The sequence below is a fragment of the Myotis daubentonii genome, chromosome 1 (genome assembly GCF_963259705.1).
Source record: "Myotis daubentonii chromosome 1, mMyoDau2.1, whole genome shotgun sequence".
Classification (NCBI taxonomy): Eukaryota; Metazoa; Chordata; class Mammalia; order Chiroptera; family Vespertilionidae; genus Myotis; species Myotis daubentonii.
The window spans coordinates 170,424,075-170,442,612 of record NC_081840.1 but is presented as its reverse complement, the minus strand read 5'-3'; the positions used below and the strand labels follow the sequence as shown (position 1 = coordinate 170,442,612).

Sequence of the window (18,538 nt, the reverse complement as noted above, 5' to 3'; positions counted from 1 at the left end):
GATGGTCTTTATGTTATAATGAGGGTGTAATTCATAAACCGTTAATATTATGCAGCATCTGTGAACTATTTGATACTCGATGGCATTCTTCTTCTTCACTATCAGTGTGGTGTTTAGCCTGGCTGTGACCTGTTTCACCTTAGCTACCTGTTCCCTTCCAGGAAAGCGGTTTATCCTGTTCAGCTTCTCTCAGTGGTATAAGCATTCTGCAGTTTATTAGCCTCTTTGTCATGTCATCCTTGCTGGCATTTTCCATTTGTCTCGCACAGCTTCCTGGATTTAAAATGAAATGATTAATAAAACAAACAAATTTCTCCTGTACCCTTTACACAAAGGAGACAGACATTTGAATGTTTATGTTCTTTATTTTACCAATCCTTTTTCTTTTGGCATATGTTTGCCTTTCTCTCCTGAAGCAAAAAGAGAAATAGCTAGTCAAATGAAACATGAATGCATTTAGGAAATCCAAAGAAAAGTCTCAAAATTTAGCATTAGAAGTGAACTAAAAGTACAAAAACCAAGAAATGGAAGAAAGAAATGTTTCAAATGAATAGCCTATATCTTTCTCTTAGTAGTGCTTCCTTTTATAAAATGTATTTATTTTTTATTTTTATTTTTAAAATTTTTTATTGAGTTGAGAGAGAGAGGAGGGAGGAAGGGATAAAGAGGGAGAAATATCGATGTGAGAGTGAAACACCTATCGGCTGCCTTCTGCACAACCCCTACAGGCATGTGTCCTGACCGGGAATTGAACCAGTGATCTCTTGGGTTCATGGATCGATGCTCAACCATTGAGCCACACCAGCCAGGCATGTACTGCTTCCTTTTTCCAAAAGAATCCCTTTCATGGGAATTTGGGTTCTTATCAAAAGAAGTATTTGAAAATTAAATGTATTGAATATATTAGCAAATAAATATTTTTCAATTGGAAATAGGTAAGTCAAATTTAAACTCAAGGTGTATGCTCTATCTATGTGGCAAATAGACAGGTATGGATCCAAGAGAGGTTGTTGAACATGATTGTGAACCTACTAATTTATTAATTTGTACTTTGGCTGAAATGCAGAGCTTGAATATATTCGTTTTCCTGAAGCTGTCTCATAAAGAGAGAATAATGGTGCAGGGTGTTGCTTAGGCGACACTTATGTAGTGAGAATATCAGCAGGGGGGAAACAAAGACACCGCTAAATGTAGCTTTCTCTCCTGGAGCAATTCAATATGTAAACTGTTGCTGTTACAAAATTTATAATCAAAATAATGATATAATATAATAACTATGAAACTCCATTTTGGAGGAATATTTGCATATTTGTCCCTGTAAGCTCTTAGTGACACTTTTTAAAGCAATATATCTATTCTATGTATTTAGAAACTAAGTTTAAATTATATACATGATTGCAATTTTCAATTTCTTATTTTTTGTTTCATGTTTTAAGATAACCTTAAAATTTTTATCCCCGCTCCCCCCCCACGCCCCCCCCCACCCCCAGTCACACTGCTTTCCTTCTTATGGGTATTTCGGTTATCTCATTCAGATACCGAGGCTGATAATACTCCACACAAAGAGAATTTGACAGAAAATGTTCCACTCACAAAAGGAACTCCTGGAGAGAGCAGAGTGCACCTCAGCAGGTTCAGTCTGGCTTGGGCCGAGCAGAGGGAATGGGCTGGGCCTTTGTAGTGGTTAGGGGTTGGAGCTGGAAACAGTTCCCATTTACTTGGTCTGGAGATTTGTGTGGCTTAAAATTCCCATGGGTGTGAAAGAAGGAGGTACAGGATGACTATATATATATATATATATATATATATATATATATATATATATATATATATATATTGATTGATTTCAGAGCAGAAGGGAGAGGAAAGAGACATAGAAACATCAGTGATGAGAGAGAGTCATTGATTGGCTGCCTCCTTCACACCCCACTGGGGATGGAGCCTGCCACCTGGACATGTGCCCTGACTGGGAATCAAACCATTGTGACCTCCTGGTTTATAGGTCTACTCTCAACCATGAAGCCATGCTAGCCAGGCAGTATGGACTTTTTAAAAAAAATTCTTTATTGTTAAAAGTATTTAAATGAGTCTCCTTTTTCCCCCCCATTGACTTCTCTCCCACCACCCTCTCCCCCAAGCACAAACCCTCACCACCACCCACCCCCGCCACTGTCTGTGTCCATTGGTTTTGCTCATATGCATTCATACAAGTCCTTTGGTTGATCTCTTACCCCCTCACCCCCCACCTTCCCTCATAGATTGGATAGTCTGTTCAATGCTTCTATGTCTCTGGTTCTATTTTTGTTCATCAGTTTATGTTCATTATATTCCACAAATGAGTGGGATCATGTGATATTTATCTTTCTCTGACTGGCTTATTTTGCTTAGCATAATGCTCTCTAGTTAGGATGGACCTTTTTAATCAGCCTTCCCACAAGTGGAGCCAAAGGGGAAAGGGAGGGCAAAGCTTAAAGAGAAGTCAGCACCAAACATCACAAATGTGGTCAGGCTCTTTATTACAATGGGAATATTCTAGTGATAAAGTTCTTAATTACATTCAAGTAACCACTGAATGCCTACCTTAGGGCATGCCCTATACACTGTACAAAGCCTGTGTTCTGCTGCAAGGAGATAAAGAAGCTAAAGAACAAATCTGTCCTTGAATTACTTATATTCTAATTAGGAAGGTGAGGCAAAAGACTTAAAAAGCACTGCAGTTGACATAAACACTATAAATGTCCAACAAAGGGGGAGGTGGTGAAACTTTATAATTTTTTTTGTGTGTTGAAACTTTATAATTTATCTTTTGAATTGATAGAATAGATGCTTCCGCATTTCTCTTCTTTCTTTCAAAAATTAGAGGCTAATCTAATTAAGTGTGTGTTTCTTCCAGATAGCATCAGAACTCCCCAAGCCATTGCTATTTATATGGATTTCATAGAATATTTTTGAGAGAATTAATAATGTTTAAAACATTGAATATTCCCATCCATGAACATAGTATATATCTATATAGTCATCTTTATAGCCCTCAGTAAAGATTTATAGTTTCTTCATACATATTTCATTGTATTTACTCATACACTTTTATAGAGTTTTGTGTATATTTGTCAGTGTGTGAGCATGTGTGTGTGCACACTGTCATGAATTATTTTATTGTATTATATTTTTAATTAGTGATTATAGGTACATAAGGAAGTTATTGATGTTTGATATATTTTTTGAATGACCTCATTAATTCTGGAACTTAAATCTTGATATTCTTTCTTTGTAGTTTATTCTCTTGCATTTTTCATATAGATATTGATATATCAAAATTATCACTTAATTATAATACTTTATATTGTTGTAAAACTTTAAAAAACTTCTCTTGGGACATCTTGGAGCTGCTCGTCCAACCAGGTATATACTCTAGAGCAGCCATGGGCAAACTACGGCCCTCGGGCCGGATCTGGCCCATTTAAAATGAATAAAACTAAAAAAAAAAAGACCGTACCCTTTTATGTAATGATGTTTACTTTGAATTTATATTAGTTCACACAAACACTCCATCCATGCTTTTGTTCCGGCCTTCCGGTCCAGTTTAAGAACCCATTGTGGCCCTCGAGTCAAAAAGTTTGCCCACCCCTGCTCTAGAGCCCTGTGTGCTTTGGAGGCGATCACCTTTCCTCCCTCCAAGGGAGGATGTCAGACAATCTGCACATCAGAGACACGGAGGTGCGGACTCTCCCTCTACAGGAGAGCTTCAGCTGGTGCTGACCTGGCCTGGAGCTGACCTGCAAATCCTGCCACACAGGACACACTGCTTTATAGCTCTCCTCTAGTGCATTCTTTCCTATTTCTCCTGAATTTGATGTTAGTTCACCACTGACATGTGGCATTCCGAGCTCTTAGTAGAGGCCAACCCACGCAGCAGTATTAGGGACACACCCTTCAGGCCAAGGCCTCACCTGGCTGGGGTCTGCAGATGGATTTTCAGTGGGGGCCAGCAAGGCCACAAAACTTGATTTGTAGAACAGGTATAAATATGTCAACATGCAAAGAACATTTTCAGAAATTTCTTCATCTTTTTATTGACCCTCTGGCTAAAGAAGAAGAATGTGTTTCCATAGATGATGTTAAACCTCTGTACATGTAGCTACTGGAGAATTTTAATATTATTGAGGATCTATATCTAAATGTAGGCTATGAACACATAAAGTCATTTAATAGAAATCTCTACAGACAGTTCATCTGCTACCCACAGGAAGTTACCCCAAATTTTAAAAATCCTGTCAATGAGATCTTCTTTGATAGTGAACCTGACCGAGTCTTAGAAGATCTGATTCAAGTAGGACCATTCAATGTGCTGAAGACTAAGAATATAAGAAACCTGAATCCAGAAGACATTGACCAGCTCATCACCGTCAGTGGCATGGTGATCAGGATGTCTCAGCTGGCTTCAGAGAGGCAAGGAGCATTCTTCTAGTGCTAGGTGTGCACCCACACTGCCCTGGAAGAAATGGACCGTGGCTGAATCGCTGAATCCTGCCTGTGTGAATGCTGCTGCACCACCTACAACATGGCACTGGCCTACAGCTGCTTCGTGTTCCCTGTTAAGCAAAAACTCAAACTTCGAGTCTCCTGAAAATGTGCCTGCAGGACAGATGATCACACTGCCATCCTTTTGCTCACAATGATCTTGTTGACAAGGTTCAACTTGGAGACAGAGTGAATTTTATGGGCATCTATTGAGCTGTTGCTAGTGAGGCAGTCCCAGGGTGAGTAATGAGAAGTCTTCTACGAGACCCATATTGATGTAATTATTGCAAAGTGGATGTAAAAAATCTTTATGAAGAAGCAGAACAGAAACTTTTTCGGAGCAGTATGTGGAATTGCTTAGGGAACTTTCCGGAAAACCAGACATTTATGAGAGACTTGCTTAAGCTTTGGCTCTAAGCATTTAAGAATATGAAGATTTATAAAAGGGAATCTTGTTTCAGCTTTTCCAGAAAACAAGGAAATATTTTAGTCACACAGAGAAGGGCAGACTTTGTGCTGACATCAACCTCCTGCTGTGTGGTGACCCCCGGACCTGCAGGTCTCAGCTGCCCCAGTATATGTACAACCTGCTCCCCTGGGACCAGTATACATTTGAGAAGCGCTCCAGTGCAGTCGACCTAGGAATATATGTAGAAAATGATCCCAGGATGAGGCAGCTGGTCCTGTAGATTGGTGTCTTTGTCTTGAATGACAGTGGCATCTTCAGTATTGATAAGTTTGAGAAGAGGAAAGTACAAGACTAGTATTGCATGGAATCATGGAATAGCTGACTCTCTTCATTGCAAAGGCTTAGAGTATTTATCAGCTTCATGAACTCACCTGCATCTAGGCAGTAGCAAATCCTGAGTCTCAATGGAATCCAAACAACAATAACAATACAACAAACAACAAAACTACCATAGAAAATATCCAGCTATGTATCAGATGTCCTCTTAAAAGGCCTGAGCACAAGCTCTGGCCAGAGTGACTCAATGGTTAGAGCATTGGAAGGGTCATGGGTTTGATTCCCTATCAAGGGCACATACCTGGGTAGCAGGTTTGATCCCTAGCATGTGGGAGGCAACCAATTGATGTGTCTTTCTCACATAGATGCTTTTCTCTCTCCCTTCCTCCCTCATTTCCTCCCTTCTCTAAAAATCAATAGAAAAAAATATTTTCAAGGGAGAATTAACAAAAAGTAGGGCCTTTGCACAGTGTCACTTGCTTGCAGACATTCACCCTAAGTACCAGAGAAAGGATACCATCTCAAACAAATGAAGAACCAAATTGGCTTTAGGGCAAGGGCTAGATGGGCAACTCTCTTGGGAACTAAAGTGCTGTCAGGCACTATTGTTCTTTTGTTGTGCTCTTAACCCCCCAACATAGCCTGCAGGCATAGTTGGGTGCTAAATCTGAGTCTCCATCAACCTAGCTAACTGCTCTCACCCCATGGTGGTGATTTTTTTAGATCTCACTTTACCTAATTCATTTTCCCAGCCCAAACCTCTTTCAGAGGCTAACGCACACAAGTGGCTGGCCTGACATCATGCTATGGACTTTCCTAAAACTCACTGAGAGGGAATTTTTGGACTGGAACCCAGATTCTTTGTCCGCTGGAGTCGAAGAATGAATCTACGAACAGAGGGTAGTATAGCGGAGGAGATTTATTGAAGAACAAGTACAGACTCTCACGTGGGGAGAAGGATAGTCCCACAGAATGGACTCCCACGTGGGGAGGGGGACAGGGTCCCACCGACTTCCTGTTTCCATGGTTTATAAAGGCTGTAGTTCCTGTGTCCTGATATCCCCTCTGATTTGTCAATATTTCCTTTCTAATTGGTTACTATTACTGACTCCTGAACTCAAAGGTCAAATACCACATGGAACATGTGATGCCCTCCTCCCTCACTGTTCTTTTCTTTCTGGGCTTTCTTCCTCCTTTATTTTGTAAATATAGACCTTTTTTGGCTTATGTAAGTGCAACTGTTGCTGCTCCCTTGTCTTATGGAGATGTAACTGCATCTGGCTTCCTTGTGTTGTAGAAATGTACCTTCTTCCCATCTGTAGCCCTATGTTTTTTTTTCCATGGACCCCAATTCTAAAAAGTCCCTAAGCCTGCCTATATCCCCCTAAAATTCCTGTTTCACCATCAAAGGTCCACAAATGCCAAACAAGTAGCAGCCGATCTCCTCATGCCCTGTGCCTCTTGCTAAGTGACTCCAGTCCCAGCCCTAGTGGCTGACAGCCTCGATGCACAGCATAGCCACTCCCAGGCTCCACCAAGCCCAGTGCAGGCAGTTACAAACCACAGATCACTTTGTACCTCTGATCAGGTGGCCCAAGGCTGGACAATAGTCAGGGACTGAGCTTGGTCCATGTCAGAGCTTCTCCCAAGAGACCCCAGAACCAACACTACTGGTAACTGGCTTCAGACATCACCAAAGTACCACTTAATTAGTCACAAAGAGCAACCCAAAGGGTTTTGTTTTTTTTGGACTTGGCAGGTACCAAAGTCCTGCTGAAGTGAACCCTACTCCATGAGGTCAGCCCCTGCACAGCTTGTCCATTGAAGACACAGGCAGTCCTCATAGCCAGTCAGCCCAAAGGTCAATCCCACCCACTGATGTACCAACAGTAGTTAAGGATCAACTGCAACAGTAGAGCATACTCTCAACCCACACAAGGGACATCACTGGAGTACCCTGCTCAGGTGGATAGAGAGACTGTGCCATTAGGCCACACAGGATACCTACTATATAAGGCCACTCTGCCAAGACCAGGAGACATAGTTGATGTACCTAATCCATAGGAAAAACACAGGGAAGCAATCAAAATAAGGAGACCCAGAAACATATCCCAAAGAAAATAACAGGGCAAAACTCCAGAAAAAGAACTAAACAGAATAAAAGCCTAATCATCTACTGGATGCAGAATTCAAAACACTGGTTATAAGGATGCTCAATGAACTTAGGAGAGAGGTGATCTCAGTGAGAACAAAGAGATAGGAAACAAAGATATAGGAACCATAAAATAGACCTATTCAGAAATGTAGATTATAATAACAGAAATGAAGAATACATTAAATGGAATCAACATCAGATTAGATGAAGCAGAGGATTGAATTACTGATTTGGAGACAAGATAGCAGAAAACAACCAATTGGAACAGCAAAAAGAGAAAATAATTAAAAAATGAGGATAGTTTAAAGGACCTTTGGGACATCATCAAGCATAGCATCCTTTGCATAACAGTGGTGCTAGAAGGAGGAAAGAGAGAGTAAGGGATTAAAAATCTATCTGAAGAAATGATGACTGAAAACTTCCCTAATTTGGTGAAAGAAATAAACACAAATACAGGAAGTGCAGGAAGTCCCGAACAATATGAACCCAACGAGGCCCACACGGAGACACATCATAATAAAAATGCCAAAAGAGAGAATCCTAAAAGCAGCAAGAGAAAAACTCTTAGTTACCTGCAATGGAGCTCTCATTAAGACTGTCAGGTGATTTCTCACAAGAAACATTTCAGGCCAGAAGGGATTGGCATGAAATATTTAAAGTGATAAAGCACAAGGATCTATAACTAAAATTACTCTACCCGGCAAAGCAATCATTTACCTTCAAAGAAAAGATAAACAGCTTTACAGATAAATGAAAACTGAAGGAGTTCATTATCACCAAACTAGTAGTACAAGAAATGTTAAAGGGACTTCTCTAAGAAGAAAAATAATAAAATATCAGAAAAAATTCTCACTGACAATGGCAAACAATAAAAGTAGTGGATCAACAAACACTAAAGTTAGTACAGTGGTTAAAAGGCAAGAGTATGAAGATCATTTGTATTTACAATAAGTTCAGGGATACACACACAAACAAAAGTAAAAAAAAATAATGACAAAAAACCATAAATGTGGAGGCAGTGAGTAAAAATAGCAATGTGGTAATGATTTTAGAATGTGTTCAAACTTAAGCAACTATAAACTTAAAATAGACTGCTATATACACAGTTTGGTATATATAGAGCCCACACAAAAAAATTGAGAGAGAGAAATTTATTCAAGAAATAAAGAGAAAGGAATCCAAACACAACACTACAGAAATCCAACATACAACAGAAGAGAGCAAGAGAATAAGAACAGAGGACAACTACGAAAACAATCAGAAAATAATAAAATGACAGTAACTACTTACTTAATAATTACTTCAAATGTAAATGAATTAAATGTCCCAATCAAAAGGCAAATGAATAAAGAAGAGGTGATACATACATACAAGGGAATATTATTCGGCCATAAGAAAGTAAAATCTTATCATTTGCAACAAATGGGTGGACCTAGAGAGTACTATGCTAAGTGAAATAAGTCAGACAGAGAGGCAAAAAACATGATTTCATGTACATGTTGAATACAAAAAGAAAATAAATGAATGAACAAAATGAAAATGAATTCATAGATACAGAGAACAAACTGATGATTGCCAGATGTGAATGGATTTGTGGGACTGGATGAATGAGGTGAGGGATTAAGAAGTACAAGTTGAGAGTTGCAGAGCTGTCATGGGGATGTAAAGTACAACATAGGGAATAATATTGTAATAACTGTATATGGTGTCAGGTGCAAGCAAGATTTATTTTGGGGATCACTTCCTAAGTTACATAAATGTCTAACCACTATGCTGTATACCTGAAAGTAATATAACATTGAATGTCAACTGCAGTTGAAAATTAAAATAAAACAAATTAATAAAAAAGAAAATTTTCAGCTACCTTACATGTTATTTTACATAAGGTTTGATTTGATCTTCCTCATAGTGGACCCTCAGTTTGAAGCTTGTAGCAGGCACCTGGCTCACTGCCCTGTGACTGTATTACCAGGGGAAGGAGCAGGTGGAGGAGGCATTCATGGACATGGCAGTGCTGAGGGACTGCATGGCTTACACTCACAGCACAGCCATGCCTTGGCTGAGCCAGGAAGCCAGCAGCTCTCATGGAAGCTTATGTACACATAATCAGTAGTTGCTGAGAAATGGTGTCTGCATTAACTTGAGAGCTGGAATTATTAATCGCCTTCGCAGAAGCCGCGCTGAAGTGTGATTTTCAAAGTGGAAGCACCTCTGAGAAGCTCTCTAAGAGTCTGTCTGCTACTGACCCCTGAGCTGGCTTGTCTATTCTTACTACAGGAATGAGTGTTGCCTCTCCTAAATGGAAAGGAGACTTAGCCGAGGCATTGAAACAACATATTTTATCTAAGGGTAAAACAATGGCTCTGAAATACTCACAACGTTAAAGATATCTGGGGACAACCTGGCATAGTCATTGCCAAAGCTATGTTTGAGGAAGCAGTGCGTGCCCTGGCTGATGATGGCTTTTTGACAGTGCTGGAAAACAGTTCCATTGCTCCGAAGCTCTGTGCTTAGTGCTGTGTTCTATTCATTTACACTTGGCATTGCACTGCTTCCATTTAAGTGCAGCATTCGGGCCAATCAGCTGCTGCCATTGCCACCAATAGAAAAATTTCTTAAAATCATTATTTGGCTCCATACAAATTTCTAAACTGGTTCAATTTTCTTAGTGAACTATTTGACCCCTCCCCTCATTTTAAATAAAAATACTGTGCTAATTAACAACATATACAGTAGAGATAATTTTCTTAACGTGCCCTTTTGTTGGGGGTGGGGGTGGATCAGGGCTTATAATCTGCATGTACATACAGATAGCAGGATGTCAGTCATTTTTGAAGATGGCAGTGTGGGCCGTGTTTGTCGTGTTAGACTTCCTAATGGCAATCACCCATGTGCTTGGGGTTTGTAATATGAGATAAGCCCTGCCAAAGCACTCAAATATAATTCCTTCAAGCAGCTTGTTTGCATGTCTGCCATAAGATTAGAAATGAGTTACTGGAAATTATTAGTTTCTAGGTTAACTTTGCCACTTTATCCTAATATATAAAAGGTTTTCCTAAAGTAATGATAGGGAGAGTTTTATTTGTTGCCTCTATAACAACAGTGATGCCGAGCCTATGACACACGTGTCAGAGGTGACACGCAAACTCATTTTTTTTGGTTGATTTTTCTTTGTTAAATGGCAATTAAATATATAAAATAAATATCAAAAGTATAAGTCTTTGTTTTACTATGGTTGCAAATATCAAAAAATTTCTATATGTGACATGGCACCAGAGTCAAGTTAGGGTTTTTCAAAATGCTGACACGTCGAGCTCAAAAGGTTCGCCATCACTACTCTCTAACTTGTTTCTTGAGCCCATTTCTTGAGTGTAAGAAAAATATTACACTCAAAATTTGTGATTACATATAAAAGCAGTGACATTTTCTGTGGATTCTACGTTAGTAAGCCATTCGCTTCTACCTCTGTGATTTTCTAAATAAACTTTCTCTTATAGTTCGAAACCAGATAAAAACTTTTCTTGACTAAGTGCTTTAGCTTCCACGTTGAAACTTGTACAATTTTAGTTTAATAAAAATGCCACAGGTGTTTTGTTATTAAGTATACTAAAAGTATTATTTGAAAAGATATTTTGAAAATATTCTGTAAAGAGTGTATTCTATTTTTGTTTTACTCTATTTTATACTTTTTTTTGCTTTTAGCAACTTATACAATTTTAGAGTAGCAAGGTAAAATACTGTTAATCTTACTTATTTTCCCCAATTATAAGGCAGAGAAAATCGAGACTCAGAAAACTTAAATGACTTGACTTGTTAAGTGTTGGTTATACAGCAAATTTGTTTTAAATGCCATGTTTTCTGGCTCCAATTCTGTATTCTGTGTACCATACCATTTACCCTTTTTATTGTTCATGGCAGAAGTAAACATGTCACTACTGTCAAAATCATTTGGTTAAAGAAAACACACACATACACCAACAAATCAGGGGCATATATACCAGTGTTAATATTATATAAACAATATCCTTGTTTTAATATGGACTTTTCAAATGCTCTGAAGTTGGAATGTACATTGATGAGGCAGCAAGAGGACTATTTCAAAGGCTCAGACTACATTTTGAAAAGCTTTTGTGGAAAAAGTTTATTTGCACATATATGCATGTTTTGCTTTATTAATTATGAGACGCTGCATTTAATCATAATATTCATTTTAGTAAAGAGTTTTCATATATAATTTAAATTTGATGATGTTGCATACCCTACAATAAGCATTTAAATCTTTGACATTAAATAAGTAAAACAAATAAAAGGTGAACTTCTCGGGAAGAGAGCAGAAGGGGAGCTCCATTATTACCACCATAATTTGTTTTCAAAGCCACAATTTGAAAACCACTCCCCTGGGGCATTTAAAAATCAGCTTAATCTGTGCAGGTCGGCCATCTCTCTTACAGATTGTGGAATGGCATTACACCCATGCAACACGGGCAGCTTATCTTTATTTGTAGACTTGTTCTATGATTAAATGACAATCATTTTCTATTTTTTCTTACTGTTAATATTGAAATGGTTTCCAAGAGTACACTTTGTTCATTCATGAATTCTTCACTCTTTAACACATATTTATCAAATGCCTAGCGTGTGGAACGTATTATTCAAATTCTTGTATGTGATTATCTGAAAAGGAATTTAGAGCCTAATATTGGCTAAGTATACAAAAAGCAATACTCTAAGGAGAGACAACAAGGGCCCCAAATGTGCTAAAAATACGATTCGGTGGAATCTTAGAAAAGGCCATGGTGCAGTGTGCACACGCTCAAGTCCCTGCTTCATGGCTGAGGGACTCTTGCTCAGGACAGCACACAGCCAAGACCCCTGGTCCAGGAACTGTCCTGTCCAGGGCAAAGGGAGCTCTCCACTTCCTTTCCAGAAAAGCATGCACCCAATGACTGGTCATTGCAGAGCCAGAAAGGTCAGAGCCCCTTGCCTCAATCTGTGATAACTCCAAAAAGTTATTGTAAAGTAACTAGAGACTGGCCCATGGGATCAGCTGAGCTGCTGCTGTGTTTGCATTTATTTCCCCCTCCCTCTGCCCAACCCCTCTTTTCTCACTCTCTTGCAGATGCTTTTCTAGGAGGGCCACTGGTAACCCTCCTGCACACAATTCTACATTTGAGAGCTGTTTCCTGGGGAACCTGATCCCAAACAGATAAATTAGATTATAAAAAAAGTACATGGAACTGATAGCATCTCAATACAAATTTGAAAATTAACAGTTTTGAGATAGGTAAAGCTATGGAGAAGAACATACTTCAGGTGGTGGGGGCACACCAGCTGACATTTCTATTGGAATAAAATATGTGGACAATGAGAAAGATGGATGAAAATACTTGAGTACACAAAGTACATAGGGAAAACAGTTTGAACTGGAAAGAAATTGAGGAAAGGAATTTATTTTCTAGGTAAGTGAATGACTAAAAAATTTCTGAGCATGGGCCTGACACAATCAGAGCTAAGTTTTAGAAAGAATATGCTTATATCTTTTGTTCTATGATTCAAACAAAAACTAAAAAAAATATTACATTTAAAATATATGATTACATATAAAACCAGTGATATTTTCTGTGTATTCTGCACTAGCAAGCCAATTAAGATTTGATAGATCCTTCAATAAAAAAATAAACAAAACAATTTGCTAGACCCTTAAATCTACATTGGCTTAAATAATCAATTTCTGTTAAATCCTTTGCAGTAATTATTTTCAATGCTGAATGTGGGAAAATATATTATAACAACATTTGTGGCAGGATCTCAAGTCTCTTAATACCAATTCATTTTCTCATATTGAAACATTTTGATAAATATATCTAAAAGATATCTTGATACATGTTGATATCCGAAAGAGTATTCTTTAAAATGGCAAAATATTGAAATTATTGTAATTCTTATATGGCAATCTATTCATTCAACAAATATTTATTAAATACTACCATATGGTGTACTGTGAAATCACAGAATAAGGAATCAAAATAGAAATATCAAAAATAATTACAAGTGTGATCAGTCATCTGAAAGGGGAAACACTGACTGTTCTGGAAATATGTGACTGGAGAACCTACTTTAGGTGTAAGAGTGACAGATAAGTGGAAATGTTTAAGATGAGTAGTCATTAACGAGGAAAAGAAAGAGAGGAGCATTCTAGAAATGTGGGAGGAAGAATGTTTCATGCAGGGCATTAGAATGATAGCAGGCTCGCAGTAAAGGGAGCTTGTCACATTTAAACAGCCTATATAATAAAAGAGAAACATGTAAATTGACTGTCCCTCTGCTATGCTCACCAGCCAATCAGTAGTGAGTATGCAAATTAACCTAACAAAGATAGCGGGTTAATTTGCCTACACAGGCACCAAGCGGCCTGGGTCCCGGGAACATCCTTGGGACCCAGGCCACTCCTAGCCTGTTGGCCTGTACATAGGCCCTGTGCATCTGGGTTCCCAGAACACCCCCAGCCATTCCGGGTCTATGGGCACAGGCGCCAAGTGGATGTTCTTGCCCCGTGGCTGCTTGTGCATGCTCTGGTCTGGCTGCTGGCCTCAGGGTTGTGTGGAGACCCGGCAGCTGCTGTGCGTGTGGCCCGGGGTCTCTGCACGCCCCCAAGCCCAGCACCCACAATGCGGGGCTGGCTGCCAGCCTCGGAGGCATGCCCCCCGGTTGGCAGGGACATGCCCCTAGCCCAGTGGACACAATACAGGGAGTCCTCTGTGCATGAGCTAAAAAGGAAACACCTTTTCTTTTCTTTTTTTAAAATATATTTTATTGATTTTTTTACAGATAAGAGGGGAGAGGGATAGACAGTTGGAAATATCAATGAGAGAGAAACATCGCTCAGCTGCCTCCTGCACACTCCCCACTGGGAATGTGCCCCTAACCAAGGTACATGCCCTTAACAGGAATCAAACCTGGGACCCTTCAGTCTGCAGGCCAACACTCTATCCACTGAGCCAAACCAGTTTGAGTGTAAACACTTTTTCTGACCTCTCATTGGCTAAGCTCCCTGTACTCCGCCACTTTCAGTGTTCCTGGTAACTTGGGTTATAAGAATCCAAGAAGGTTATCTAGGGTTTTTCCACCACACTCCTGGAGGACAAAATGAAGGTCTGCTGCTGGAGGGGCTAAGAAATGTCATATCCTGCCCTAGCTGGTTTGGCTCAGTGGATAGAGTCTTGGCCTGCCGACCACAGGGTCCGGGTTCGATTAGGATCAAGAGCATGTACCTAGGTTGCAGACTCCTCCCTGGTCAGGGCCAGGTCAGGGCTCATGCAGGAGGCAACCAATCAAAGTGTCCCTCTCACATTTATGTTTCTCTTTGTCTCTCCCTCTCTCTTCCACACTCTCTAAAAATGAATGGAAACACTTCCTCAGGTGAGGTTTAAAAAAAGAAAGAAAGAAATGTCATATCCTATGAAAGACACATCTTGAAAATGCCTAAAGAAAGTTGTCAATTTTTCATGGTGAAGGGACTGGAGTCTGTGTTGATGAAAACACCTTGGCGGCTGCGGTGGATGGTAGTGGCAGCAGCAGTGGGGTGATGGGGCTGGCGCCTTCCCCTGATTGGCCAGTCACCTCCCACAGAGGGAGGCCAGACTGCAGCTTGGGCCCGCTCCCTATGGAGCAGTCAGTAGGACACCCCCTGAGGGCTCCCAGTCTGTCAGAGGGGACAGGCTGGGCTGAGGGAACCTCTCACCTAGTACACAAATTTCGTGCACCAGGCCCCTAGTCTAAAATAAGACCAGATGCCTGGCTGCCATCACTCAGTGGTTGAGTGTTGACCTATGAACTGGAGATCACGGTTCCATCCTGGTCAGGGCACATGCCCAGGTTGCAGGCTCCATCCCCAGGATGGGGGTGTACAGCAAGCGGCTGATCAACGATTCTCTCTCATCATTGATGTTTCTATCTCTATCTCTATCTCTCTCTCTCTCTCTCTATCTCTATCTCTATCTCTATCTCTATCTCTATCTCTATCTCTATCTCTATCTCTATCTCTATCTCTCCTTTCCTCTCTGAAATAAATAAAAATATATAAAAAAATAAAATAAGACCAGATGGCTAGAATAGAGACAGAAGAGGGCCATGGTTCCACATTACATCAAAGAAGTAGGCAGGGTAAATATCACAACAGGTTTTATTTGTTTTTTTAACCATGTTAAAAGGTCCTAAATTTTGAGTGGTAAGGTTAAGCCACTGAGGTATTTTAAACAAAATCGTATTACTCAGTGGCTGCCAAGTAGAGAATCCATTCTGCTATTGGACCGGATGGACTGGATGAGAAAACACCAATTTGAGAGGCTGATGCTCTAATTCAGAAGAAGCAATGGCAATTATGTGGGTCATGGAGATGGATGAAAGCAGATATCTTAAAGAGATATTTAGGTTATTAAAATAAGATTTGGCAATTTGACATGAATGTGTGGGAAGAAGAAGAAGAAGAAAATGACTTGGACAAAAATAACTCTGGAAAGTTGGGGATTTTGTTGTTGTTTTTACATCTGTATACTTGAAGAATGGAAACCTATTACTTTGCTTTTTATACAAATCACTAGGTACATTTAGAATTCATACACCTGAAGGAGATAGAGAGAATTTTGGAAAACATAACCTGACTTACACAAAACAGTATTGACTTGGAATATAAGTTAGCCTCTGTACAAAATGTGCAGAGATACACTTGTTGCCACAAATGTTTTTAAAAAATCAGTCTGCCTTTGAAATATTTCTATTGTGGACTCAGTGTATACTCCAACTACAATGGCATTTGAATCATAAAGTGGGTAAAATGGTATAGTTTAAGTTAACTCAACATATATTTTAAGCAATCCACCATGATATACATATGTTATGTAGGACACTCAGTTTACATAATTTAGAGGAACAAGTATGAGGCACATGATGAAGGTTTTAGTACAGGTTCCTCAAATAGCTAGTTGTCTGGGCCTCAATTTCTTCTTTCCTGAGATGTAAATAGCATGATCAGTAAGCTAGTAACCTCCCAGTTTTAGTTTGCCTCCAGTCTCTATTATAAATGAATATTTGGAGATATCTATATCTATATCTGTATCTATATCTATATCTATATCCATATATATCAAATTTCCCTCACCATTTCACATAAATTATTTTTTGTTTTCAATTTTTTTTTTTTATTTTGCATCATGTATCTTAGTATTTATCTACCCATTATATCTCTTTTCTGGGTAGCAAAAGTAGTATTTTCCTTCTGTGGGTATTTCTCTGTCTGAAATTAACTTATGAAACATGAGGGTATCAGGACATGCCACTAAGTCTGGCATCTCTCAGTGTGCTCACAGCCTTGCTGGGCTCATATTTATTTAACAAGGTGTCCTTGGTTACCAAGCAAGTCTGTAGGTTGCAAGGAGCCTAGGAATATGTATAAGGAAATCAGATGAGTGTAAAATACTTGATGCTCCATATGATCTACCAAAAGAATCTATGTTAGTTTGCAGGCTCAAGTATAGAAGAAAATTCTTCAACCTCATAAACAGAGTGAAATAAATTTTTAATAATATTTTTTTCTTCTTGTTTCCAATGTATCTATCCTATTTGGTAAGGAAAAAAAATTTCCTTTTTCAGAAACTGATTATTCATGGTAAATTATTCCCAACCTTGATTCTACACTTTTAATTTTCCTTCTCTTATGCTTTCCATATTTGATGCTCAATGGGGAAAGGGTGGGATGCAATCCAAACCAATTTTACTGGTTTTCTCTGGCAGCAAATTTTACTCTCAATTTAAAGGACATTTAGAAATCATTTATGTGTTATTCATACTATCAATGCCCCATTAGCTTATTTTGTTTAGAATCTGCTATATCATCAAGAGATTAAAAACTATAACTGCGCATGCATGAATACAATGACTGTTCATTGCCACCTGGCCAAGGTTCTGTTTACAAGGCTGATATGAGGATAAATGAAAAAAAGAAAAAGGTGAAGAGCATGGGAATATTGTTGAGCAATCAAAAACCAGAATTTAAGTGTGGGTCAGTTGAAGGGTTTATTTGCTTGAAATACCTCTCAAGCATCCCTTCTATCTTCATGAGAAGGTTTTACTGGTTAAACATGCTAAAAGTTCATTAAGAATATAACATAAAGCCCAAGCTGGTTTGTCTCAGTGGATAGAGGGTTAGCCTTTGGATTGAGGGGTCCCAGGTTTAATTCTGGTTAAGGGCACATACCCTGGTTGCAGGCTTGATTCCCAGCAGGAGGTGTGTAGGAGGCAGCTAATCAATGATTCTCATCATTGATGTTTCTATCTCTCTCTCCCTCTCTCCTTTTCTCTGAAATCAATAAAAAAACATTTTTAAATGTTTTTAGAAAATAATATAACATAAAGGAGATAAATTAAAAAGTCATAAGGTGAACAAAGTAGGCCACAGTAAACTAAATACAGGTCCCTGATTTATGGTTTCATTCATTGTATAATGTAAGTGGACTAAGATGCTCAGTACTAGATACAAGCTAAGAATTAAGACATTGGCCTGCAATGGCCATATGAGTATTGGTTTGGAGTCTATACTAATAACAGAGGAATATGCAAATTGTCTAGGATGCTGTCATAGTAATGACCAAACATCAGGCTGTGTGGGGCAACCAGGTTGGTAGAGTGGGGGGGACAGTTAGGGGTGATCAGGCCAGCAGGCAGAGGCCATTAGGGGTGATCAGGCTGGCAGGGGGCCAGTTAGGGGCATTCAGGCAGGTAGACAGGTGAGTGGTTAGGAGCCAGTGGTCTGGGACTGTGAGAGGGATGTCCAACTGCTGGACATCCCCCAAGGGGTCCCGGATTGGAGAGGGTGCAAGCTGGGCTGAGGAGACCCCCACTCCATGCACGAATTTCATGCACCAGGCCTCTAATAATAATAATGCAGTGCCAGGCAGTCTAATGTTCAAAAGTTGAGAAATTATAGGAGTATAGCATTTTTGCAATTAAAAAATCATATTGACATACAATATATTTCCTCTTTTTCTTAGAAATAAAGTACTATGACAAAAAATTAAGATTATGACATTTTAGGGATATTACTAAAGTGTGATTAAGGATAA

At 39.2% G+C, this 18,538-nt stretch overlaps 1 protein-coding gene and 1 pseudogene across 1 annotated transcript in view; both read left to right on the top strand.

The window, feature by feature from the left end:
• The window catches only part of GRID2 (glutamate ionotropic receptor delta type subunit 2), a 1,378,765-nt gene that overhangs the window by 812,370 nt on the left and 547,857 nt on the right, over positions 1-18,538 (top strand). The gene's annotated exons all lie outside the window — the stretch shown is intronic.
• On the top strand, positions 80-9,935 carry LOC132238831 (DNA replication licensing factor MCM4-like; annotated as a pseudogene).